Source organism: Nerophis ophidion, linkage group LG24 (genome assembly GCF_033978795.1).
Source record: "Nerophis ophidion isolate RoL-2023_Sa linkage group LG24, RoL_Noph_v1.0, whole genome shotgun sequence".
Taxonomy (NCBI): domain Eukaryota; kingdom Metazoa; phylum Chordata; class Actinopteri; order Syngnathiformes; family Syngnathidae; genus Nerophis; species Nerophis ophidion.
Genome location: NC_084634.1, coordinates 34,520,885 through 34,548,306, shown reverse-complemented (window position 1 = coordinate 34,548,306; position 27,422 = coordinate 34,520,885). Strand labels below are relative to the sequence as shown.

General features: G+C 42.2%; 1 protein-coding gene across 4 annotated transcripts in view; it reads left to right on the top strand.

Annotated features, from left to right (window-relative positions):
• The window catches only part of LOC133541980 (glutamate receptor ionotropic, kainate 2-like), a 336,785-nt gene that overhangs the window by 245,853 nt on the left and 63,510 nt on the right, over nucleotides 1-27,422 (top strand). The gene's annotated exons all lie outside the window — the stretch shown is intronic.

Genomic DNA, 27,422 nt, shown 5'->3' with positions numbered 1-27,422 from the left:
CGCTAAAAGACCGATAAACAGAAAGGCGTTTAATTTGCCAAAATTCACCCATTTAGAGTTCGGAAATCGGTTAAAAAAATACATGGTCTTGTTTCTGCACCATCAAGGTATATATTGACGCTTGCATAGGTTTGGTGATAATGTTCCCCTTTTAAAAAAATTGGTATGTGTTTGTTTGGCATTAAATGTGGGTAGGTTATCCATACATCTCTGTGCCATGTTTGTCTTAGCATCGCCGGTAAAATGTGCAGACACTCTGGAAAATTCAATGGGGGTCTGGCGCCAGATTTCTTGCCAGTGGTGCAACTTGAACCCCTCCCTGTTAGTGTTGTTACACCCTCCGACAACACACCGACGAGGCATGATGTCTCCAAGGTTCCAAAAAATAGTCGAAAAAACTGAAAATAACTGAGCTGAGACCCGGTGTTTGTAATGTGAAAATGAAAATGGCGGGTTTGTTACCTCGGTGACGTCACGTTCTGACGTCATCGCTAAAAGACCGATAAACAGAAAGGCGTTTAATTTGCCAAAATTCACCCATTTAGAGTTCGGAAATCGGTTAAAAAAATACATGGTCTTGTTTCTGCACCATCAAGGTATATATTGACGCTTGCATAGGTTTGGTGATAATGTTCCCCTTTTAAAAAATGGGTATGTGTTTGTTTGGCATTAAATGTGGCTGGAGGGAAAGGCTGGATGCAAATATAGCTTCAAATGAGGCATAATGATGCAATATGTACATACAGCTAGCCTAAATAGCATGTTAGCATCGATTAGCATGCCGTGGCCATCGATATGTCTGATTAGCACACTCCACTGGCGCAACTTGAATCCGTCTGTTCGTGTTGTTACACCCTCCGACAACACACCGACGAGGCATAATGTTTCCAAGGTACCGGAAAACAGTCGAAAAAACGGAAAAAAAACAGAGCTGAGTTGACGTGGTGGTTGAGAAATTGGCGGATTGCTTCCCGTTGTAACGTCACGGGTGAAAGGTCATCGCGCCGACACCGAACAATTGAAAGGCGTTTCAATCGCCAAATTCACCCTTTTAGAGTTCTGAAATCTGTAAAAAAAAATATATGGTCTTTTTTCTGCAACATCAAGGTATATTATTGACGCTTAAATAGGTCTGGTGATTATGTTCCCCTTTAAAAAAAACCTCCCTTAAAATCCCCAGCCTCAAACGCATGACCACTGGTAGAGAAATGCGCATTAACCCAACCCCGATTTCGAAGGGATAATGCTCAGTTCGCTAAATGTTACCGGCAAAATGATCACAAGAGAGGAAAAAGAAAGCAGCAACTGACACTTAAGTTAGTTCAGAATATGCAAATTTTGACTGAGTAGTTTTGCCGCCACGCATGGGTAAGTGACGAGCACACCGTTATATTGATATTCATCTCATGAAACTGCCAGAATGCCTTTATTTAATTGTCTATGCTTCGTGATTTTAATTGCCAGCCCAGGCAGTAAATACGGCGCTCGGAACACCGTTCGACTAAAAAATTTTTTAGTTTACTGCAAGGTGAAGTCCTCGCTCCAGTTCACTGGGCTGACATTTTCATAACTGGTATCGATCAGCCGCCAGCCATTTGATTAGACAAAAAAAACAAAAAACAGCAACACAAACGGGTACTAGGGCTACATTGAAATTAAATTTAAAAAAATTTAAAAATCAAGTTAATCTATTATGAAAATAGTCATCATTTTCTCCCCATCTGACTATATTTTCATAATCTTATTTGGAAAATTCCATTTGATTTTAATATTATGTTGTCTTGCATTAGAAGGCCAAGCTAGCTACACAACAACGCCAGCTGTCATTGCGAACATATTCACACATTTTTCTAATCTACTGTTGTTTTTTTCCATTTCATTGCCATAATTAAAATTAGCTCCGGGGAAAATCCATCTTTATACTGCTGCAGTTTTGTCAATCAGGAATATTCAACTTTATTTTCAGAGCATGACAATTATTCTCGTTATATTACAACTTTATTCTTTTCTGGTTCCTTCTTATTTAAAAACATGTTTTAACTCTGTTCTCTTAAAATGCCAAAGGTATTCAAACAATGTGTTTACGATATTTTTTTTAAAGTCTGTAATGAATTTATACTTGTATCTTTACGACTTTGGTAAAATTCTGAATTTATTTTCACAAATGCACATTTTTCTTCAAATATTAAGTCTTTATTCTACAAATGTTTTGACTTCTATTTAATAACAGTATGACATTATTCTCGTAACGTTGTTACTTTAGTCTCATTACTTTCTATGGGGGAAAAATAAGTTTAGTAATAATATATGACACTACATAAACTAAGTTACGAGCTACATCGCGAACGTAGTAACGGATTATATTACTCCTTCGTCCATTGCTAAACACAGTGGGAAATCATCCAAATAAAAGTATTTTTTTAGAAAAATCGTTCTTAATTTTGCCATAGGACGGATACGCTGTTGTCTTGCATTAGAAGGCCAAGCTATCTACACAACAACGCGAGCTGTCATTGTTAACAATTTATTCACACATTTCTAATCTACTGTTGTTTTCACCGTTTCATTGCCATAATTAAAATTAATTTAAGGGAAAATCCATCTTCATACTGCTGCAGTTTTGTCAAACAGGAATATTCAAAGTTGTTTGCTTTGCACACAAGACAACTTTATTTTCAGAGCATGACAATTATTCTCGTTATATTACAACTTTATTGTTTTCTGGTTCCCTTTTTATTTAAAAATATGTTTTAACTTTGTTCTCTTAAAATTCTAAAAGTATTCCAACAATGTGTTTACGATATTCTTTTTAAAGTATGTGATGAATTTATACTTGTATCTTTACGAATTTTGTAAAATTTTGAATTTATTTTCACAAATGCACATTTTTCTTCAAATATGAAGTCTTTATTCTACAAATGCTATGACTTCTATTTAACAACAGTATGACATTATTCTCGTAACGTTGTTACTTTAGTCCCATTACTTTCTATCAGGAAAAAAAACATGTTTAGTAATAATGTATGACACTACATAAAATAAGTTACGAGCGATATCGCAAACATAATAACGGATTATATTACTCCTTCGTCCATTGCTAAACACAGTGGGAAATTATCTAAATAAAAGTATTTTTTAGGAAAATCGTTCTTAATTTTGCCATAGGACGGATACGCTGTTGTCTTGCATTAGAAGGCCAAGCTAGCTACACAACAACACGAGCTGTCATTGCTAACATATCATTCACACATTTCTAATCTACTGTTGTTTTCACCGTTTCATTGCCATAATTAAAACTAGCTTCGGGGAAAATCCATCTTTATACTGCTGCAGGTTTGTCAAACAAGAATATTTGAAGTGGTTTGCTTTGCACACAAGATTACTTTATTTTAGTCTCCCATGAAAGTCGGGAGGGTTGGCAAGTATGTCAGCATGTCACTAAACATGACGTACACGTTTGTGGATTTATGGACTAAGTACATTTTATCAAAAGATAATCCTTAGTTTTGATTCTAATTAGGATCTAATAAGCCCAAGTAGCAAATATAAACAAAAATTAGCATGTAAACAAACAGTTTGGGCCTTAAGAGGTTAATGCGCTTTATAATCTGGTGCGCTTTATATAGGGAAAATGATTGAAAATAGAACATTCATCGGCAGCGTGCCTCATAATCCGGTGTGCCCTACGGTCCGGGAACCAAATATGGTACTTTATTTTCCACATATGACATGGCAGGCCAGATCGGGCCCCCAGGAAATCGGGGGAAAAAATGTGGGAATGGTTTCCCCGGGAGATTTTAGGGAGAGGAACTGAAATTCGGGAGTCTCCCGGGAAAATCGGGAGGGTCGGCAAGTATGTCAGCATGTCACTAAACATGACGTACACGTTTGTGGACTTATGGACTAAGTACATCTTATCAAAGGATGATTCTTAGTTTTGATTCTAATTAGGCTCTAATAAGCCCAAATAGCAAATATAAATTAAAATTAGCATGTAAACAAACAGCTTGGGCCTTAAGAGGTTAATGCGCTTTATAATCCGGTGCTCCTTATATAGGGAAAATGATTGAAAATAGAACATTCATCGGCAGCGTGCCTCATAATCCGGTGTGCCCTACGGTCCGGGAACCAATTATGGTACTTTATTTTCCACATATGACATGGCAGGCCAGATCAGGCCCCCAGGAAATCGGGGGAAAAAATGTGGGAATGGTTTCCCCGGGAGATTTTAGGGAGAGGAACTGAAATTCGGGAGTCTACCGGGAAAATCGGGAGGGTCGGCAAGTATGTCAGCATGTCACTAAACATGACGTACACGTTTGTGGATTTATGGACTAAGTACATCTTATCAAAGGATGATTCTTAGTTTTGATTCTAATTAGGATCTAATAAGCCCAAATAGCAAATTTAAACAAAAATGAGCACGTAAACAAACAGCTTGGGCCTTAAGAGGTTAATGCGCTTTATAATCCGGTGCGCTTTATATAGGGAAAATGATCAAAAATAGAACATTCATCGGCAGCGTGCCTCATAATCCGGTGTGCCCTGCGGTCCGGGAACCAAATATGGTACTTTATTTTCCACATATGACATGGTAGGCCAGATCAGGCCCCCAGGAAATCGGGGGAAAAATGTGGGAATGGTTTCCCCGGGAGATTTTAGGGAGAGGAACTGAAATTCGGGAATCTCCCGGGAAAATCGGGAGGGTCGGCAAGTATGTCAGCATGTCACTAAACATGACGTACACGTTTGTGGATTTATGGACTAAGTACATCTTATCAAAGGATGATTCTTAGTTTTGATTCTAATTAGGATCTAATAAGCCCAAGTAGCAAATATAAACAAAAATTTGCATGTAAACAAACAGTTTGGGCCTTAAGAGGTTAATGCGCTTTATAATCCGGTGCGCCTTATATAGGGAAAATGATTGAAAATAGAACATTCATCGGCAGCGTGCCTCATAATCCGGTGTGCCCTACGGTCCGGGAACCAAATGTGGTACTTTATTTTCCACATATGACATGGCAGGCCAGATCAGGCCCCCAGGAAATCGGGGAAAAAAATGTGGGAATGGTTTCCCCGGGAGATTTTAGGGAGAGAAACTGATATTCGGGAGTCTCTCAGGAACATCGGGAGGGTCGGCAAGTATGTCAGCATGTCACTAAACATGACGTACATGTTTGTGGATTTATGGACTAAGTACATCTTATCAAAGGATGATTCTTAGTTTTGATTCTAATTAGGATCTAATAAGCCCAAGTAGCAAATATAAACAAAAATTAGCATGTAAACAAACAGTTTGGGCCTTAAGAGGTTAATGCGCTTTATAATCCGGTGCGCCTTATATAGGGAAAATGATCAAAAATAGAACATTCATCGGCAGCGTGCCTCATAATCCGGTGTGCCCTGCGGTCCGGGAACCAAATGTGGTACTTTATTTTCCACATATGACATGGTAGGCCAGATCAGGCCCCCAGGAAATCGGGGGAAAAATGTGGGAATGGTTTCCCCGGGAGATTTTAGGGAGAGGAACTGAAATTCGGGAATCTCCCGGGAAAATCGGGAGGGTCGGCAAGTATGTCAGCATGTCACTAAACATGACGTACACGTTTGTGGATTTATGGACTAAGTACATCTTATCAAAGGATGATTCTTAGTTTTGATTCTAATTAGGATCTAATAAGCCTAAGTAGCAAATATAAACAAAAATTAGCATGTAAACAAACAGTTTGGGCCTTAAGAGGTTAATGCGCTTTATAATCCGGTGCGCCTTATATAGGAAAAATGATCAAAAATAGAACATTCATCGGCAGCGTGCCTCATAATCCGGTGTGCCCTGCGGTCCGGGAACCAAATATGGTACTTTATTTTCCACATATGACATGGCAGGCCAGATCAGGCCCCCAGGAAATCGGGGGAAAAATGTGGGAATGGTTTCCCCGGGAGATTTTAGGGAGAGGAACTGAAATTCGGGAATCTCCCGGGAAAATCGGGAGGGTCGGCAAGTATGTCAGCATGTCACCAAACATGACGTACACGTTTGTGGATTTATGGACTAAGTACATCTTATCAAAGGATGATTCTTAGTTTTGATTCTAATTAGGATCTAATAAGCCTAAGTAGCAAATATAAACAAAAATTAGCATGTAAACAAACAGTTTGGGCCTTAAGAGGTTAATGCGCTTTATAATCCGGTGCGCCTTATATAGGGAAAATGATCAAAAATAGAACATTCATCGGCAGCGTGCCTCATAATCCGGTGTGCCCTGCGGTCCGGGAACCAAATATGGTACTTTATTTTCCACATATGACATGGCAGGCCAGATCAGGCCCCCAGGAAATCGGGGGAAAAATGTGGGAATGGTTTCCCCGGGAGATTTTAGGGAGAGGAACTGAAATTCGGGAATCTCCCGGGAAAATCGGGAGGGTCGGCAAGTATGTCAGCATGTCACTAAACATGACGTACACGTTTGTGGATTTATGGACTAAGTACATCTTATCAAAGGATGATTCTTAGTTTTGATTCTAATTAGGATCTAATAAGCCTAAGTAGCAAATATAAACAAAAATTAGCATGTAAACAAACAGTTTGGGCCTTAAGAGGTTAATGCGCTTTATAATCCGGTGCGCCTTATATAGGAAAAATGATCAAAAATAGAACATTCATCGGCAGCGTGCCTCATAATCCGGTGTGCCCTGCGGTCCGGGAACCAAATATGGTACTTTATTTTCCACATATGACATGGCAGGCCAGATCAGGCCCCCAGGAAATCGGAGGAAAAATGTGGGAATGGTTTCCCCGGGAGATTTTAGGGAGAGGAACTGAAATTCGGGAATCTCCCGGGAAAATCGGGAGGGTCGGCAAGTATGTCAGCATGTCACCAAACATGACGTACACGTTTGTGGATTTATGGACTAAGTACATCTTATCAAAGGATGATTCTTAGTTTTGATTCTAATTAGGATCTAATAAGCCCAAGTAGCAAATATAAACAAAAATTTGCATGTAAACAAACAGTTTGGGCCTTAAGAGGTTAATGCGCTTTATAATCCGGTGCGCCTTATATAGGGAAAATGATTGAAAATAGAACATTCATCGGCAGCGTGCCTCATAATCCGGTGTGCCCTACGGTCCGGGAACCAAATATGGTACTTTATTTTCCACATATGACATGGCAGGCCAGATCAGGCCCCCAGGAAATCGGGGAAAAAAATGTGGGAATGGTTTCCCCGGGAGATTTTAGGGAGAGGAACTGAAATTCGGGAGTCTCCCAGGAACATCGGGAGGGTCGGCAAGTATGTCAGCATGTCACTAAACATGACGTACACGTTTGTGGATTTATGGACTAAGTACATCTTATCAAAGGATGATTCTTAGTTTTGATTCTAATTAGGATCTAATAAGCCCAAGTAGCAAATATAAACAAAAATTAGCATGTAAACAAACAGTTTGGGCCTTAAGAGGTTAATGCGCTTTATAATCCGGTGCGCCTTATATAGGGAAAATGATCAAAAATAGAACATTCATCGGTGCGCCCTATGGTTCCGATGAAAAACACGGTGCTTTATTTTTCACATAAAATGACGTGGCGGGGCCCCCGGGCCTCGGGTTTGACATCCCTGCTCTCACCGTTCTGTTTTCCGTGCAAACAAACAGTTTGCCGCTCACAAGATTGCGGTCTTGCACAATAAAACACTAAGCACTCCAATCCCCTGCTGGGGATTCGCAACATCTTTGAAGCACTTCTCCCACACACACACACACACACACACACACACACACACACACACATATATATTTTATTTTCCCTCCCGACTGAAGACGGAGACAAACACTTCTCCCAGAGGATCCTTCCAGCTTTGTCGGCGCTTGAACGCATCTCTCTCTTTATTAACAGCAACAAATGGTCGCTCGGCCGTTTTCAAGGTGGAATATTTCACGCCGCTCAGGAGATTTAAATAGCATAATCGCTTACTTAGCCAGAACTCGTTTTGTTTTGAAGTCAGCTGAGTGGCCCCCTTTTAACGCTCCGAACATTAAGTCCTCGCTCGGCCTGAGAGGGGAGCCGACAGATGTATAAAAGCCAGGCAGGGTAATTGAATCTAGCCGACGGTTAAAAGTGAGCGTTGCGTTATTGTGGACGCAGAACGGAAGTGGCAAAAAAAAAATAAAAAACCTTTTAGAATTCTGTGTGCAATTTAACATGTGCTCGGTTGGTGGAGAGGTGACCTAAGGTGTACACGTGTTCCTTCCATCCATCCATCCATCTTCTTTCGCTTATCCGTGGTTGGGTCGCTGGGGCAGCAGCCTTCCCTCTCCCCAACCAATTCGTCCAGCTCTTCCTGAGGGATCCCAAGGCGTTCCCAGGCAAGCCGGGAGACCTAGTCTTCCCAACGTGTCCTGGGTCTTCCCAGTAGCCTCCTACCAGTCGGACATACCCGATACACCTCCCTAGGGAGGCGTTCGGGTGGCATCCTGACCAGATGCCCAATCCACCTCATCTGGCTCCTCTCCATGTGGAGGAGCAGCGGTTTTACTTTGAGCTCCTCCCGGATGACAGTGGTTTTCACCCTAACTCTAAGGGAGAAACCCGCCACCCGGCGGAGAAAACTCATTTTGGTCGCTTGTACCTGTGATCTTGTCCTTCGGTCATAACACAAAACTCATGACCACTGGTGAGAACGAGAACGTAGATCGACCGGTCTGGAGAAAGAAGCTCATTTCGGCTGCTTGTGCCCGTGATCTTGTCCTTTCGGTCATAACCCAAAGCTCATGACTATAGGTGAGAACGGGAACGTAGATCAACCGGTCCGGCGGAGGAAGCTCATTTTGGCTGCTTGTACCCGTGATGTTGTCCTTGTGGTCATAACCCAAAGCTCATGACCATAGGTGTGAACGAGAACACAGATCTCCTGGTCCGGCGGAGGAAGCTCATTTCGGCCGCTTGTACCTGTGATCTTGTCCTTTTGGTCATAACGCAAAGCTCATGACCATAGGTGAGAACGGGAAGGTAGATCAAGCGGTCCGGCGGAGGAAGATCATTTTGGCCGCTTTTACCCGTGATCTTGTCCTTTTGGTCATAACCCAAAGCTCAAGACCATAGGTGAGAACGGGAACGTAGATTCACTGGTCCGGCGGTGGAAACTTATTTCGGCCGCTTGTACCCATGATCTTGTCCTTTCGGTCATAACCCAAAGCTCATGACCATAGGTGAGAACGAGAAGGTAGATCGACCGGTCCTGCGGAGGAAGCTCATGTCGGGCGCTTGTACCCGTGATCTTGTCCTTTGGGTCATAACCCAAAGCTCATGACCATAGGTAGGAATGGGAACGTAGATCAACCGGTCCAGCGAAGGAAGCTAATTTCGGCCGCTTGTACTCATGATCTTGTCCTTTCGCTCATAACCCAAAGCTCATGACCATAGGTGAGGATGGGAACGTAGATCGACTGGTCCAAAGGAGGAAGCTCATGTCGGGCGCTTGTACCCGTGATCTTGTCTTTTCGGTCATAACCCAAAGCTCATGACCATAGGTGAGAAAGGGAACGTAGATCAACCGGTCCGGTGGAGTAAGCTCATGTCGGCCGCTTGTACCCGTAATCTTGTCCTTTTGGTCATAACCCAAAGCTCATGACCATAGGTGAGAACGGGAAGGTAGATCGACCGGTCTGGCGGAGGAAGCTAATTTCGGCCACTTGTACCCGTGATCTTGTCTTTTCGGTCATAACCCAAAGCTCATGACCATAGGTGAGAACGGGAACGTAGATCAACCGGTCCGGCGGAGGAAGCTCATTTTGGCCGCTTGTACCCGTGATCCTGTCCTTTTGGTCATAACCCAAAGCTCATGACCATAGGGGAGAACGGGAACGCAGATCGACTGGTCCGGCGAAGAAAGCCCATTTCGACCGCTTGTACCTGTGATCTTGTCGTTTTGGTCATAACCCAAAGCTCATGACCATAGGTGAGAACGGGAAGGTAGATCGACCGGTCCGGCGGAGGAAGCTCATGTCGGGTGCTTGTACCCGTAATTTTGTCCTTTGGATCATAACCTAAAGCTCATGAGAATAGGTGAGAATGGAAAGGTAAATCGACCGGTCCGGGGGAGGAACCTAATTTCGGCAGCTTGAACCCATGATCTTGTCCTTTCGGTCATAACCCACAGCTCATGACCATAGGTAGGAATGGGAATGTAGATTAACCGGTCCGGCGGAGGAAGCTCATTTTGGCCGCTTGTACCTGTGATCTTGTCCTTTTGGTCATAACCCAAAGCTCATGACCATAGGTGAGAACGGGAACATAGATCAACCGGTCTGGCGGAGGAAGCTCATTTTGGCCGCTAGTATCCGTGATCTTGTCCTTTTGGTCATAACCCAAAGCTCGTGACCTTAGGTGAGAACGGGAACGTAGATCGACCGGTCCGGCGGAGGAAGCTCATGTCGGGCGCTTGTACCCGTGATCTTGTCCTTTTGGTCATAACCCAAAGCTCATGACCATAGGTGAGAACGGGAACATAGATCGACCGGTCCGGTGGAGTAAGCTCATGTCGGCCGCTTGTACCTGTATTCTTGTCCTTTTGGTCATAACCCAAAGCTCATGACCATAGGTGAGAACGGGAACGTAGATCGACCGGTCTGGCGGAGGAAGTTAATTTCGGCCACTTGTACCCGTAATCTTGTCCTTTCGGTCATAACCCAAAGCTCATGACCATAGGTGAGAACGGGAACATAGATCAACCAGTCTGGCGGAGGAAGCTCATTTTGGCCGCTAGTACCCGTGATCTTGTCCTTTTGGTCATAACCCAAAGCTTGTGACCTTAGGTGAGAACGGGAACGTAGATCGACCGGTCCGGTGGAGAAAGCTCATGTCGGCCGCTTGTACCCGTGATCTTTTCCTTTGGGTCATAACCCAAAGATCATGACCATAGGTGAGAACGGGAAGGTAGATCGACCGGTCAGGTGGAGGAAGCTCATGTCGGCCGCTTGTACACGTGATCTTTTCCTTTGGGTCATAACCCAAAGCTCATGACCATAGGTGAGATTGGGAAGGTAGCTCGACCGGTCCGGCGGAGGAAGCTAATTTCGGCCGCTTGTACGCGGATTTTGTCCTTTCGGTCATAACCCAATGCTCATGACCATAGGTGAGAACGAGAAGGTACATCGACCGGTCCGGCGGAGGAAGCTCATGTCGGGCGCTTGTACCCGTGATCCAAAGCTCATGACCATAGGTAGGAATGGGAACGTAGATCAACCGGTCCAGCGAAGGACGCTAATTTCGGCCGCTTGTACTCATGATCTTGTCCTTTCGCTCATAACCCAAAGCTCATGACCATAGGTGAGGATGGGAACGTAGATCGACTGGTCCGGCGGAGGAAGCTCATGTCGGGCGCTTGTACCCGTGATCTTGTCCTTTTGGTCATAACCCAAAGCTCATGACCATAGGTGAGAACGAGAACGTAGATCGACCGGTCCGGTGGAGTAAGCTCATGTCGGCCGCTTGCACCCGTAATCTTGTCCTTTTGCTTATAACTCAAAGCTCATGACCATAGGTGAGAACGGGAACGTAGATCGACCGGTCTGGCGGAGGAAGCTAATTTCGGCCACTTGTACCCGTGATCTTGTCTTTTCGGTCATAACCCAAAGTTCATGACCATAGGTGAGAACGGGAACGTAGATCAACCGGTCCGGCGGAGGAAGCTCATTTTGGCCGCTTGTACCTGTGATCTTGTCCTTTTGGTCATAACCCAAAGCTCATGACCATAGGTGAGAACGGGAACATAGATCAACCGGTCTGGCGGAGGAAACTCATTTTGGCCGCTAGTACCCGTGATCTTGTCCTTCTGGTCATAACCCAAAGTTTGTGACCTTAGGTGAGAACGGGAACGTAGATCGACCGGTCCGGTGGAGGAAGCTCATGTCGGCCGCTTGTACCCGTGATCTTTTCCTTTGGGTCATAACCCAAAGATCATGACCATAGGTGAGAACGGGAAGGTAGATCGACCGGTCAGGTGGAGGAAGCTCATATCGGCCGCTTGTACACGTGATCTTTTCCTTTGGGTCATAACCCAAAGCTCATGACCATAGGTGAGAATGGGAAGGTAGCTCGACCGGTCCGGCGGAGGAAGCTAATTTCGGCCGCTTGTACGCGGATTTTGTCCTTTCGGTCATAACCCAAAGCTCATGACCATAGGTGAGAACGAGAACGTAGATCGACCGGTCCAGCGGAGGAAGCTCATTTCGGCCGCTTGTACCCGAGATCTTCTCCTTTCGGTCAAAACCCAAAGCTCATGATCATAGGTGAGAACGGGTACGTAAATCGACCAGTCCGGCGGAGGAAGCTCATTACGGCCCCTTGTACCTGTGATTTTGCCCTTTTGGTCATAACCCAAAGCTCATTACCGAAGGTGAGAACGGTGAACGTAGATCGACTGGTCCGGCGGAGGAAGCTCATTTTGGCGGCTTGTACCTCTGATCTTGTCCTTTCGGTCATACCCCAAATCTCATGACCATAGTTGACAACGGGAATGTAGATCGACCGGTCCAGCGGACTAAGCTCATTTTGGCCGCTTGTACACGTGATTTTGTCCTTTTGGTCATAACCCAAAGCTCATGATCATAGGTGAGAACGGGAACGTAAAACGACCGGTCCGGCGGAGGAAGCTCATTACGGCCCCTTGTACCTGTGATCTTGTCCTTTCGGTCATAACCCAAAGCTCATTACCGCAGGTGAGAACGGTGAACGTAGGTCGACTGGTCCGGCGGAGGAAGCTCATTTTGGCCGCTTGTACGTGTGATCTTGTCCTTTCGGTCATACCCCAAAGCTCATGACCATAGTTGAGAACGGGAATGTAGATCGACCGGTCCAGCGGACTAAGCTCATTTTGGCCGCTTGTACCCGTGATCTTGTCCTTTCGGTCATAACCCAAAGCTCATGATCATAGGTGAGGATGGGAAAGTTGCTCGACCGGTAAATTGAGAGCTTTACCTTCCGGCTCAGCTCCTTCTTCACCACAACAGATCGATACAATGTCTGCATTACTGAAGACGCCGCACCGTCAACCTCACGATCCACTCTTCCCTCACTCGTGAACAAGACTCAAAGGTACAAACCCCGTTTCCATATGAGTTGGGAAATTGTGTTGGATGTAAATATAAACGGAATACAATGATTTGCAAATCTTTTTCAACCCATATTCAATTGAATGAACTACAAAGACAAGATATCTGATGTTCAAACTCATAAACTTTATTTGGTTTTTGCAAATAATAACTAACTTAGAATTTCATGGCTGCAACACGTGACAAAATAGTTGGGAAAGGACATGTTCACCACTGTGTTGATTTGCAAATCATTGTATTTGTCATGATTCACTACTTGGATCATGGCATGTTCTGGTTTTGTTCTGGTGTGTTATCACCCTGTTTAGTATTTGACGTCCTTAGTTCCTGGTGGCACTTCCTGTTTGGTTTCTGTTGCCTAGTTACGCATTTAGTGTCACCTGTCTCTTATCTGTCGTCGCGCACCTGCCTCCTAATTTTCTGTCCCTATTTAAGCCGGCCTTTGTTTGTCTTTCGGTCTCGCTGTGTAGTTTGCTTTCCACGCAACAGGTGACGTCGCTATCCTGCATTGTGGTAAATACCCTTTTGTACTCAATTAGCTTCCATTCTATTTTTTTTGTTCGTTTCCCTAGCTCACTTGCTAGCGTCTGTTGTTTCTTCTAGCTCATGTCAGTTCTGTTGGTTTTGTATGTTAGTGCCTTCGTGCAAGTGTTTTTGTTCTTGTTTGTTCTTTAGTATATTAATAAATCATCATTCTTACCTTCACGCTGTGTTCCATTCCGACTGCATCAACGGGAGAACGCAATCCACACCACGATGCCCACCAAGCGTCACAGTATTCCGTTTATATTTACATCAAACACAATTTCCCAACTCATATGGAAACAGGGTTTGTACTTTAACTTCTCCACTTGGGGAAAGATCTCTTCCCCATACCCGGTGATGGCCCTCAACCCTTTTCCGGGCAAGAACCATGGACTCGGACTTGAAGGTGCTAATTATCATCCCAGTCACTTTTCACTCTGTTGCGAACTGATCCAGTGAGAGCTGAAGATCTTGGCCAGATGAAGTCATCAGGACCTAATCCTGCAGCCACCAAACCGGATACCCTCAACGCCCTGACTGCGCTTAGAAATTCTGTCCATAAAAGTTACGAACAGAATCGGTGACAAAGGGCAGCCTTGGCGGAGTCCAACCCTCACTGGAAAGGGGTCCGACTTACTGCCGGCGATGCGGACCAATCTCTGGCACTGATCGTACAGGGAGCGGACCGCCACAATCAGACAGTCCGTTACCGCATTCTCTCTAAGCACTCCCCACAGGACTTCCCAAAGGACACGGTCGAATGCCTTCTCCAAGTCCACAAAGCACATGTAGACTGGTTGGGCAAACTCCCATGCACCCTCAAGGACCCTGCCGAGAGTATAGAGCTGGTCCACAGTCCACGACCAGGACCAAAACCACACTGTTCCTCCTGAATCCGAGGTTGGTCTATCCGGCGTCACCTCCTCTCCAGTACACCTGATTAGACCTTACCGGGAAGGCTGAGGAGTGCGATCCCACGGTAGTTGGAACACACCCTCCGGTCCCTCTTCTTAAAGAGAGGGACCACCTCTGCCAATCCCGAGGTACCGCCCCCGATGTCCTCGCGGCCTTGTCTTTTTGGTCATAACCCAAAGCTCATGACCATAGGTGAGAACGGGAACGTAGATCGACCGGTCAAGTGAAAGAAGCTAATTTCGGCCGCTTGTACCCGTGATCTTTTCCTTTGGGTCATAACCCAAAGCTCATGACCATAGGTGAGAACGGAAGGTAGATCGACCGGTCCGGCGGAGGAAGCTCATGTCGGGTGCTTGTACCCGTAATTTTGTCTTTTGGATCATAACCTAAAGCTCATGAGAATAGGTGAGAATGGAAAGGTAAATCGACCGGTCCGGGGGAGGAACTTAATTTCGGCAGCTTGAACCCATGATCTTGTCCTTTCGGTCATAACCCACAGCTCATGACCATAGGTAGGAATGGGAATGTAGATTAACCGGTCCGGCGGAGGAAGCTCATTTTGGCCGCTTGTACCTGTGATCTTGTCCTTTTGGTCATAACCCAAAGGCAGCCTTGGCGGAGTCCAACCCTCACTGGAAATGGGTCCGACTTAGTACCGGCGTTGCGGACGAATCTCTGGCACTGATCGTACAGGGAGCGGACCGCCACAATCAAACAGTCCGTTACCGCATTCTCTCTGAGCACTCCACATAGGACTTCCCGGGGTGCACGGTCGAATGCCTTCTCCAAGTCCACAAAGCACATGTAGACTGGTTGGGCAAACTCCCATGCACACTCAAGGACCCTGCGGTCGAATGCCTACTCCAAGTCCACAAAGCACATGTAGACTGGTTGGGCAAACTCCCATGCACCCTCAAGGACCCTGCCGAGAGTATAGAGCTGGTCCACAGTCCACGACCAGGATTAAAACCACACTGTTCCTCCTGAATCCGAGGTTGGTCTATCCGGCGTCACCTCCTCTCCAGTACACCTGATTAGACCTTACCGGGAAGGCTGAGGAGTGTGATCCCACGGTAGTTGGAACACACCCTCCGGTCCCCCTTCTCAAAGAGAGGGACCACCACCCCGGTCTGCCAATCCCGAAGTACCGCCCCCGATGTCCTCGCGGTGCACGTGTTCCTCATCCCTTTTTTTTTTTTTTTGCCGAATCTTAGCCTGCAGCGATATAGACCTGCTTCAGGCAAAGGTCATACAGAGGAGCCCGACACAGGCAGAAAACACATGTCGAAGCTCAGCGGGCGAGGGGGTTGGAAAAAAAACCCCAATCCAATCAAGTGCGCCTTGTACAGATTTACACCCACATCTTTTTTTTTTTTTAACGGCTCCAGCACAGTTGCGTTCGCATGTTCACATACAGAGAGCCCCCGGGCTGCAGATCTGCATTATATGGGAACGTTTATGTGCGGCGACGTAAATAAACATGAATAAATGCGCGTTGTTTTGTTCCGGCGCATGCGCAAAGCACGCCGTTGTTGTGCAGTTTTCACTTCGCCGTGGCTCCAAGGAGACTCGGCTCATTGACATTCCAGCAAATCAGGAGCGTTTCGATGGCGTTGACAGGAAGAATTATAGCGTGTATCGGCAGCCGTTTACGAGGAGGCCGTTTTCAAGGGGAAATGCTGAGAAAAGAGCGGACAAGGGCACGCGCTCTCGTGGACTCTACTGTTCCACACCAATTCTGTAGGTGGCGGCCATGCCTGTTACAAAGTGGGTGCCATCCGTCACAATGCAGCAAGCTTCTTCTTTTTTTACCAAAGCTGCATTTATTGAACTGCGGAGGGGGGTCACTGCCCCCACTTGGCCCCGATTTAAGTGGACAGTGATTCCAAAATGTTGAAAGAGCCATGTTGGACCAAAAATACAGAAAAACAAAACTGTTTGGAGCCGCAAAAAACCAAACACCTTGTATAAAAGTTATAATGAAGGCAACCCATTATGTAAGTGTCTATATCAGCTATATTAGCCTACTATCAAAATGACTTTAGAAGGCTTATATAAGTGTTATAATGAAGGCAACACATGATGTAAGTGTCTATATTAACTATATTAGCCTACTATCAAAATGACTTTGAACATCTGGTATACTGTAAGTGTTATAATGAAGGCAACACATAATGCAAGTAGCTATATTAGCCTACTATCAAAATTACTTTAAAGGTCTTATATAAGTGTTATAATGAAGGCAACACATGATGTAAGTGTCTATATTAGCTATATTAGCCTACTATCAAAATTACTTTAAAGGTCTTATACGAATGTTATAATGAAGGCAACACATGATGTAAGTGTCAATATTAGCCTACTATCAAAATGTCTTTAAAAATCATATCTAAGTGTTATAATGAAGGCAACACATAATGTAAGTGTCTATATTAGCCTACTATCACAATGTCTTATGTCCCACTCTCCCTTGTGGAGGGGGTCCGGTCCGATCCGGTGGCCATGTACTGCTTGCCTGTGTATCGGCTGGGGACATCTCTGCGCTGCTGATCCGCCTCCGCTTGGGATGGTTTCCTGCTGGCTCCGCTGTGAACGGGACTCTCGCTGCTGTGTTGAATCCGCTTTGGACTGGACTCTCGCGACTGTGTTGGATCCATTGTGGATTGAACTTTCACAGTATCATGTTAGACCCGCTCGACATCCATTGCTTTCCTCCTCTCCAAGGTTCTCATAGTCATCATTGTCACCAACGTCCCACTGGGTGTGAGTTTTCCTTGCCCTTATGTGGGCCTACCGAGGATGTCGTGGTGGTTTGTGCAGCCCTTTGAGACACTAGTGATTTAGGGCTATATAAGTAAACATTGATTGATTGATGATTGATTTAAAAATCATATCTAAGTGTTATAATGAAGGCAACACATAATGTAAGTGTCTATATTAGCCTACTATCAAAGTGTCTTTAAAAATCTTACACAAAAGTTATAATGAAGGCAACACGTGATGTAAGTTTCTATATTAGCTATATTAGCCTACTATTAAAATTACTTTAAAGGTCTTATACAAGTCTTATAATGAAGGCAACACATTATGTAAGTGTCAATATTAGCCTACTATCAAAATGTCTTTAAAAATTGTATCTAATTGTTATAATGAAGGCAACATATGATGTAAGTGTCTATATTAGCCTACTATCAAAGTGTCTTTAAAAATATTATACGGGTGTAATAATGAAGGCAACACATGATGTGTCTATTTTAGCTATAATAGCCTACTATCAAAATTACTTTAAAGGTTCTATACGAGTCGTATAATGAAGGCAACACATGATGTAAGTGTCTATATTAGCCTACTATCCAAATGTCTTTAAAAATCGTATCTAAGTGTTATAATGAAGGCAACACATGATGTGTCTATATTAGCCTACTATCAAAATCACTTTAAAGGTCTTATACGAGTCTTCCAATGAAGGCAACACGTGATGTAAATGTCTATATTAGCCTACTATCACAATGTCTTTAAAAATCGTATTTAAGTGTTATAATGAAGGCAACACATGATGTGTCTATATTAGCTATATTAGCCTACTATCAAAATGACTTTAAAAGTCTTATATAAGTGTTATATTGAAGGCAACACATGATGTAAGTGTTTATATTAGCAACATTAGACTACTTTCAAAATTATTTTAAAAGTCTTATATAAGTGTTATAATGAAGGCAACACATATTGTGTCTATATTAGCTATATTAGCCTACTATCAAAATGACTTTAACAGTCTTATATGTGTTATATTGAAGGCAACACATGATGTAAGTGTCTATATTAGCAACATTAGACTACTTTCAAAATTATTTTAAAAGTCTTATATAAGTGTTATAATGAAGGCAACACATTATGTATGTGTCAATATTAGCCTACTATCAAAATGTCTTTGAAAATCATATCTAATTGTTATAATGAAGGCAACACATGATGTAAGTGTCTATATTAGCTATATTACCTTTCTATCAAAATTACTTTAAAGGTTCTATACGAGTATTATAATGAAGGCAACACATGATGTAAGTGTCTATATTAGCCTTCCTTCAAAATGTCCTTAAAAATCGTATCTAAGTGTTATAATGAAAGCAACACATGATGTGTCTATATTAGCTATATGAGCCTACTATCAAAATTACTTTAAAAGTTTTATATAAGTGTTATATTGAAGGCAACACATGATGTAAGTGTCTATATTAGCAACATTAGACTAGTTTCAAATTATTTCAAAAGTCTTATCTAAGTGTTATAATGAAGGCAACACGTGATGTAAGTGTCTGTATTAGCTATATTAGCTGTGTTGTTGCCATTAAATTCTAAGTTAATGATTATTTGCAAAAAAAAAAAAAATAAAGTTTCTCATTTCGAACATTAAGTATTTTGTCTTTGCAGTCCATTCAATTTAATATAAGGTATAAATGATTTGCAAATCATTGTATTCTGTTTTTATGTACAAATTACACAACATGCCAACTTCACTGGTTTTGGGTTTTGGATTACTATTATTTTTTTGGTGAACAATCTGTCCTCACGGCCACATCTTTTATCCCACTGTCATGTTTTTTCGGTGAAAACGTCGACACACATGTCCTCTTTTGGAAAATGTCACTTTCATGGAGCTCATGTGTCCCATTTGGCTTCTGGTGGCCCTCAAAGCCAAGAAAGTCGGCCAAATCTCTCATTGACTCCAATGTTAGATGGGGAAATAAACACAAAAACACTAAAATTATTTTTTTCCTTTTTGCTCTAACTTGCCCATTTATCGGAAATCTGAGAACACCGGAACGTTCCTCAAAGGTCACTCACGTTTTTTTTTACGAAAAATTCGATATCTGGAAGCGTTTGCCCACCATCAGATATTTTTTTAAGACACCATTTTAAAAGCACGGCGGTTTCTGGCGACCCAGATGGCAAGAAACAGATAGCAGGGTTTCGAGTTGTTTGTATCTTGTTATCAATTGTATGAATCAACAAACAAGAGGTAAAAAAATACTAAGTAGTGAGTCATTGTAAAACTTCACATCTAACAAGTGCAATTACAAACCCCGTTTCCATATGAGTTGGGAAATTGTGTTGGATGTAAATATAAACGGAATACAATGATTTGCAAATCTTTTTCAACCCATATTCAATTGAATGCACTACAAAGATTAACTTAGAATTTCATGGCTGCAACACGTGCCAAAGTAGTTGGGAAAGGGCATGTTCACCACTGTGTTACATCACCTTTTCTTTTAACAACACTCAATAAACGTTTGGGAACTGAGGAAACTAATTGTTGAAGTTTTGAAAGTGGAATTATTTACCATTCTTGTTTTATGTAGAGCTTCAGTCCGTCAACGGTCCAGGGTCTCCGCTGTCGTATTTTACGCTTCATAATGCGCCACACATTTTCGATGGGAGACAGGTCTGGACCGCTGGCGGGCCAGGAAAGTACCCGCACTCTTTTTTTACGAAGCCACGCTGTTGTAACACGTACTGAATGTGGCTTGGCATTGTCTTGCTGAAATAAGCAGGGGCGTCCATGAAAAAGACAGCACTATGTTGTTCCAAAACCTGTATGTACCTTTCAGCATTAATGGTGCCTTCACAGATGTGTAAGTTACCCATGCCTTGGGCACTAATGCACCCCCATTGTTATGGTCTCAAAAAGGAATCCAATTGCGGATTAGTAAAAAGTCTATTTAATAACAAAAAAACACTGTAGAAAATAATTTATGAGTAACAAAAATTCAGCTCCAGGAAGACGGGGTCAAAAGTCTGTTTAGCATCTGAGGAAATACAAAAAACAGGAATCAAAAAAAGGTTCAGGACAAAGGTCAGAATGATAGTGTTCAGGTTAGAATGTACCACAGGCAACGGACGAACTGGCACTGGCTGGGTGGAGATCCAGGGTTTAAGTCAGGTCGTTGATTAGGTGCAGGTGGGCTCGGGTGGCTGGCAGCACACCTGCAACTGACGACCAGGGAGAGACTTGCAGACATAAGAGGGGGAGAAAAAAAGCCAGGAGAACCGCCCTCATGACACCCATACCATCACAGATGCTGGCTTTTGAACTTTGCATCGATAACCGTCCGGATGACACGATGTCAAATATTTCCAAAAACAATTTGAAATGTGGACTCGTCAGACCACAGACACTTTTCCACTTTGCATAAATCCATTTTAGATAATCTCGGGCCCAGAGAAGCCGGCGGCGTTTCTGGATGTTGTTGATAAATGGCTTTCGCTTTGCATAAAAGAGCTTTAACTTGCACTTACAGATGTAGCGACGAACTGTATTTAGTGACAGTGGTTTTCTGAAGTGTTCCTGAGCCCTTGTGGTGATATCCTTTAGAGATTGATGTCGGTTTTTGATACAGTGCCGTCTGAGGGATGGAAGGTCACGGTCATTCAATGTTTGTTTCCGTCCATGCCGCTTACGTGGAGTGATTTCTCCAGATTCTCTGAACCTTTTGATGATATTTTGAACCGTAGATGTTGAAATCCCTAAATTTCTTGCAATTGCACTTTGAGAAACGTTGTTCTTAAATTGTTTGACTATTTGTTTACGCAGTTGTGGACAAAGGGGTGTACCTTTCTTGTGAATGACCGAGCATTTTTTGGGAAGCTGTTTTCACACCCAATCATGGCACCCACCTGTTCCCAAATAAGTGTTTGATGAGCATTCCTCAACTTTATCAGTATTTTTTTTATCAATTCGAACATCAAATATGTTGTCTTTGTAGCATATTCAACTGATTACGGGTCGAAAATCATTGTATTCCGTTTATATTTACATCTAACACAACTTCACAACTCAAATGGAAACGGGGTTTGTGTAAATAGAATCAATCAAAGTTTATTTACATAGTATCGACATGTACAGGGGAAAAAAAGGCCGGGGGTTGTAGAACACCTGAAGGGCCCCTCAACCTTCTCTAAGCCGTGTATCAAGCACTTTAGCACAAACTCAATCAGCTCCTTGATGATTAACACTAACCCATTCACCTCGCACTAATGCCATGCCACTTTTACTGAAGCTAATTAATAAGAAATGTCCGCGGCCGACCTGAAGACACTAACAATCAGCCGAGCGGCCTGAAGGGGACGGAACTAAAAGTGTGTGTGTGTGTGTGTGGAGGTTCTTGTGTGAGTAATAGCCAGTGGGCTCACGGCTGAATGGAAGGCACAACAGCTCCTGAGTCAGGGAATCCGAATAAGCTCCTAAGATCGTCACGCCGTGGGACGTTATCACTAGTGACAGCGTTATTCCACACTATTGATCCATCCTTACAATAAACTAAAGGCATTTGAGAATGCCAATAAGTTGATCTCAATGAAAGCCTGAATGATTTGGGCTCCACCTAAGTTCTGACCCCGAGGCCACACCACTGCATGCCTTACACAAGTAGTTTTCAATCTGGAGATGATCTAATTTCACCTATTGGGGTAAAAAAAAAAATGTTTTTTTGCAAACCAGTAATTGTAGTCTGCAAATGATGTGTTGTTGTTGTCTAGAGCAGGGGTAGGGAACCTATGGCTCTAGAGCCGGATGTGGTTCTTTTGATGACGGCATCCGGCTCTTTGATAAATCTGAGCTGACGTTGCTTAGCACGATAAGTAATGAATAACAGTAACAGTTCGAGATGCTACCTCAGTAGAAGCATTTAAGTCTCACCTTAAAACTCATCTGTATACTCTAGCCTTTAAATAGACCTCCTTTCTAGACCAGTTGATCTGCCGCTTCTTTTCTTTCTCCTATGTCCCCCCCTCCCTTGTGGAGGGGGTCCGGTCCGATGACCATGGATGAAGTACTGGCTGTCCAGAGTCGAGACCCAGGATGGACCGCTCGCCTGTATCGGTTGGGGACATCTCTACGCTGCTGATCCGCTTGAGATGGTTTCCAGTGGACGGGACTCTCGCTGCTGTCTTGGATCCGCTTGAACTGAACTCTCGCGGCTGTGTTGGAGCCACTATGGATTGAACTTTCACAGTATCATGTTAGACACGCTCGACATCCATTGCTTTCGGTCCCCTTGAGGGGCGGGGGGTTGCCCACATCTGAGGTCCTCTCCAAGGTTTCTCATAGTCAGCATTGTCACTGGCGTCCCACTGGATGTGAAGTCTCCCTGCCCACTGGGTGTGAGTTTTCCTTGCCCTTTTGTGGGTTCGTCCCGAGGATGTCGTAGTCGTAATGGTTTGCACAGTCCTTTGAGACATTTGTGATTTGGGGCTATATAAATAAACATTGATTGATTGATTGATAATTCCACTTGTAATCATAGAGTTAAAAATGTTGAAAATATAAAACATTCTCATGCATTTTTTAATCCATCCATCCGTTTCTACCGCACCTGTTCAAGAAGTTGCGTTAATGGTAAAAAGTCATTTATTTATTATTGGTTAGTGTGGGGCTTGCCCTCCTGGGGGTTCTTCAGACCCCCAAGCAGTTAGTTAGTTCCATCCATCCATCCATCCATTTCTACCGCTTATTCCCTTTTGGGGTCGCGGGGGGCGCTGGCGCCTATCTCAGCTACAATCGGGCGGAAGGCGGGGTACACCCTGGACAAGTCGCCACCTCATCGCAGGGCCAACACAGATAGACAGACAACATTCACACTCACATTCACACACTAGGGCCAATTTAGTGTTGCCAATCAACCTATCCCCAGGTGCATGTCTTTGGAAGTGGGAGGAAGCCGGAGTACCCGGAGGGAACCCACGCATTCACGGGGAGAACATGCAAACTCCACACAGAAAGATCCCGAGCCTGGATTTGAACCCAGGACTACAGTTAGTTAGTTAATTATGTTTATATAGCACTTTACATTGTGAAACCCATTATCCAAGTTACATTTAAAGCAGTGTGGGTGGCACTGGGAGCAGGTGGGTAAAGTGTCTTGCCCAAGGACACAACGGCAGCGACTAGGATGGCAAAAGCGGGATCGAACCTGGAACCCTCAAGTTGCTGGCACGGCCACTCTACCAACCGAGCTATACCGCCCCAGTGAGCATTTACTAATATGCGAACACGTCTATGTTAGTATCATTAACTTACAACAGCGTTCTTTTTGTATTGTTCCAGTTCCACAAATTCTTCAGTAAATTCACCAAGACGTCACCGTGGAGTTATTGAGTCCATTTCGCTGAATTGGCAGTAAGCTTCCGCCGTTAGTTGGTCCATGACGATGACCTCTGTTTTATTTAATCGGCCATTTTACTGCCGTGTTGCAGGGCCCGTTTGGAAACAATTAAGGTATGTAAATAAACATTTATAAAAAAAATTATGTGTAAATACCTCATTTCAAAACGTATATATCTGTTGCTTATAGTCCAGTGCGGTTTATATATTGAAAAATATTTCTTTCCCTAAATTCTAGTAATCCAGTAAATACAGTATTCACTGTTAAAGTTGTGCGAGGCAGTTGAGTAATTGTTCATACTAACACAAGTGTCTCATATAAGCACTGACATGAGAGTCTGTTTCAGGGTTACAATATTGTTTTATTTTTCAATAAGTCTCTCAGTTGCTTTCCAGCAATAGTATTTCCAGCCCCAACCCAGTCTCTCCTCCTGGCTGCTGGTTATAACAGAGCGACAGGTGATTAGATAACAAGGCCCAGGTGGGCCGTCTACGCACCTGTCGCTGCAGGCCCACAGGCCACGCTCCCTCCACAGTTAGCTTCAGAATAACAATGTTATTACAAAGAATAAGCGACCTATTATACTCTAGAAATGTTGGTCTTACTTAAAAATGCACGTGTTTAGTTGTGTTCAGTGTTAAAAAAAATATTATATGGCTCTTACGGAAATATATTTTAAAATATGTGGCTTTTTGGCTCTCCCAGCCAACAAAGGTTCCCAACCCCTGGTCTAGAGTAACCGTGTAATACTCTCCCATATCAGTAGGTGGCAGCCGGTAGCTAATTGCTTTGTAGATATTGGAAACAGCGGAAGGCAGTGTGCAGGTAAAAAAGGTATTTAATGCTTGAATAGAAAAATAAACAAAAGGTGAGTGCCCCTAAGAAAGGTCATTGAAGCTTAGGGAAGGCTATGCGGAACAAAACTAAAACTGAACTACAAATCAAACAAAACCAGAATGCTGGACGACAGCAAAGACTTACTGTGGAGCAAAGACGGCGTCCACAAAGTACATCCGTACATGACAATCAACGATATCCCCACAAAGAATGATAATCCATCCATTTTCTACCGCTTATTCCCTTCGGGGTAACGGGGGGCGCTGGAGCCTATCTCAGCTATAATCGGGCGGAAGGCGGAGTACACCCTGGACAAGTCGCCACCTCATCACAGGGTGAAAACAACTGAAATATTCTAGATTGCTAAAACAAAGTAGATGCGGGAAATATCGCTCAAATGAAGACATGAAACTGCTGCAGGAAAATGCCCCAAAAAAATAGAAGCGCAAGACGAGAAGTAAAACACTACACAGAGGAAAACCACAAAAAATACAAAATAAGTTTGGTGACAGTACACCTACTTTGAGACAAGAGCTATAGTGATGCATGCTTGGTTATGCTTTAAAGTCGTATCCAACAATTGCGACGACGACTTTTTACTGTTAACTGAGTTTCGTTTTTAGTGATTTCTCCTGGTGATGTGCCTCTGGGTTTTTTCCAACGCAAAAAATGTGCCTTGGCTCAAAAAATGTTGAAAAACACTGCCTTACACACACACACAAACACACACACACACACACACACATTTGTGTACTTTGTACCTTCTTGAGAATAACAATCGCAATTTTACAAGAAAAGCTTAAATTGGGCAATTTTATGAAAAGAGTCGTAAATTTACTCCACAAGTCACAATTTTATAAGAAATCTTTAAAATTTTGCCGATAATATAATAATCAGAATTTTACTTGGCAAAGTTAGGAAAAAAGTCATAATTTCACTCCAAAAGTGTCACTATTTTACAAGAACAACAAAAAAATTGGAAATTTTTGTAATAAAAGTCAGAATTTTATATGACAAATGTCACCATTTTGTATCAAAAGGTGATAATTTAACATAAAGAAGTAATACTTTTACGAGAAAATATTGCATTATTACAGAAAAATTAAGAATATCAGGTCATAGTTTCACAAGAAAAACTTAGAATTATGGCAGTATTATAATAAAAGTCGTAATTTTACTCAACGCGAGTCCAAATTTTACAAGAAAAACTAAACATTTGTGCAATATTACGATAAAATTTGGAATTTTACTCAATAAAAATCGCAATTCTACAAGAAAAGCTTAGAATGTTGGCAATTTTATAAAAAGAGTCGTAATTTACTCGACAAGTCACAATTTTATGAGAAAACTTTAAAATGTTGGCGATAATATAATAATAATCCGAATTTTATTCGGCAAAGTTATGACAAAAGTCATAATTTCACTACAAAAATGTCACTGTTTTACAAGCACAACAAAAAAATTGGAAATTATTGTGATAAAAGTCTGAATTTTATATGACAAATGTTACCATTTTGCTTTGAACAGTAATACTTTTACATAAAGTAATATTTTTTACAAGAAAATATTGCAATATTACAGGAACAGAAATAATATAAGAAATTGTTCCCAATTTTATGAGGGAAAAAATCGACACAATCTGAGAAAAAGACTGCTTTTAGTAATTTTTTTAATTTTAATTTTTTTTTATAATTGCTTTTTAATCTTCATTTACTTCAAGTTATTACACTCTATATACATATACATTCTTTTTTTTTATTATTATTATTAATTTAGGCCAAATGGGGCACATTTCAATTTCTTACACACTTGTTATTTCATATGTTGACCAGAGGGGGAGCACTTTTAAAACCGACACACGCTCAATTTGAAAAATCCCTCCTCTTTGGGACCACCCTAATTTTGATAGATTTCACCACCAGGGGTAAAAATTAGAAATGTTTTATTAGATTCAATGGTTTTCCATATTGGGACCATGATTTATGTCCTAACTTGTCCACCGGTCCTCACAATGACGGTACTTTTCCTTGTTTTTGTCTCAAGAAGGGTAGGGTATTATTCTTTCTGATTGTATGCTTAGTTATAAAGGGGCATTGGGAAATTGTAATGTTACAAGAAAAATCATTTCGCAATACAAGAACAGAGTTTTAATGTAATACCTAATATTTTAATACTGTATAGACAAGAAGTAACAATGTTACGAGAATAATGACAAAATAATGTAGCCTATTACAACACTAAAGTTGTACTGGAAAAAGAGTCATGTTAATCTAATTTCTGTGCACAAAAATAAAAAAAAATTTATTTCAATAAACGTAACGTCGAAAAAGAAAACTACATTTAGGAGAAAAAAAACGACAAAGTTACAAGAATACAAAGAACAATTTCATATTTTTACAATAAAAGATTGTATTGTGCACTAAATGTTTTGTAATTCAAATAAAAAGTGCAATGTAAGAATGAATTAGTCGCTTAATTATATCACGTACAAAATATTTTGTATTATAATAATAAAGATGCAACTTACCATCTTAAATAGAATAAAATAATTGAATAGAAAGTACTTTATTGATCCCTGGGGGAAATTCAGCACCACAATTCGCTCACAATAAACACTTAGGTATTTTTTTTTTACCTGTGAATGATATAAATACAGTCTATAATATAGCATTATTCACATGTGAATAACATAAATACAGTTTATTGTACAGCATTATTCACATGTAAATAAGACAAATTCAGTCTATTATACAGCATTACTCACATGTGAATAACATAAAAACAGTCTATTATACAGCATTATTCATATGCAAATTACAAATATGTCTATTATACGGCATTATTCACATGTGAATAACATAAATACA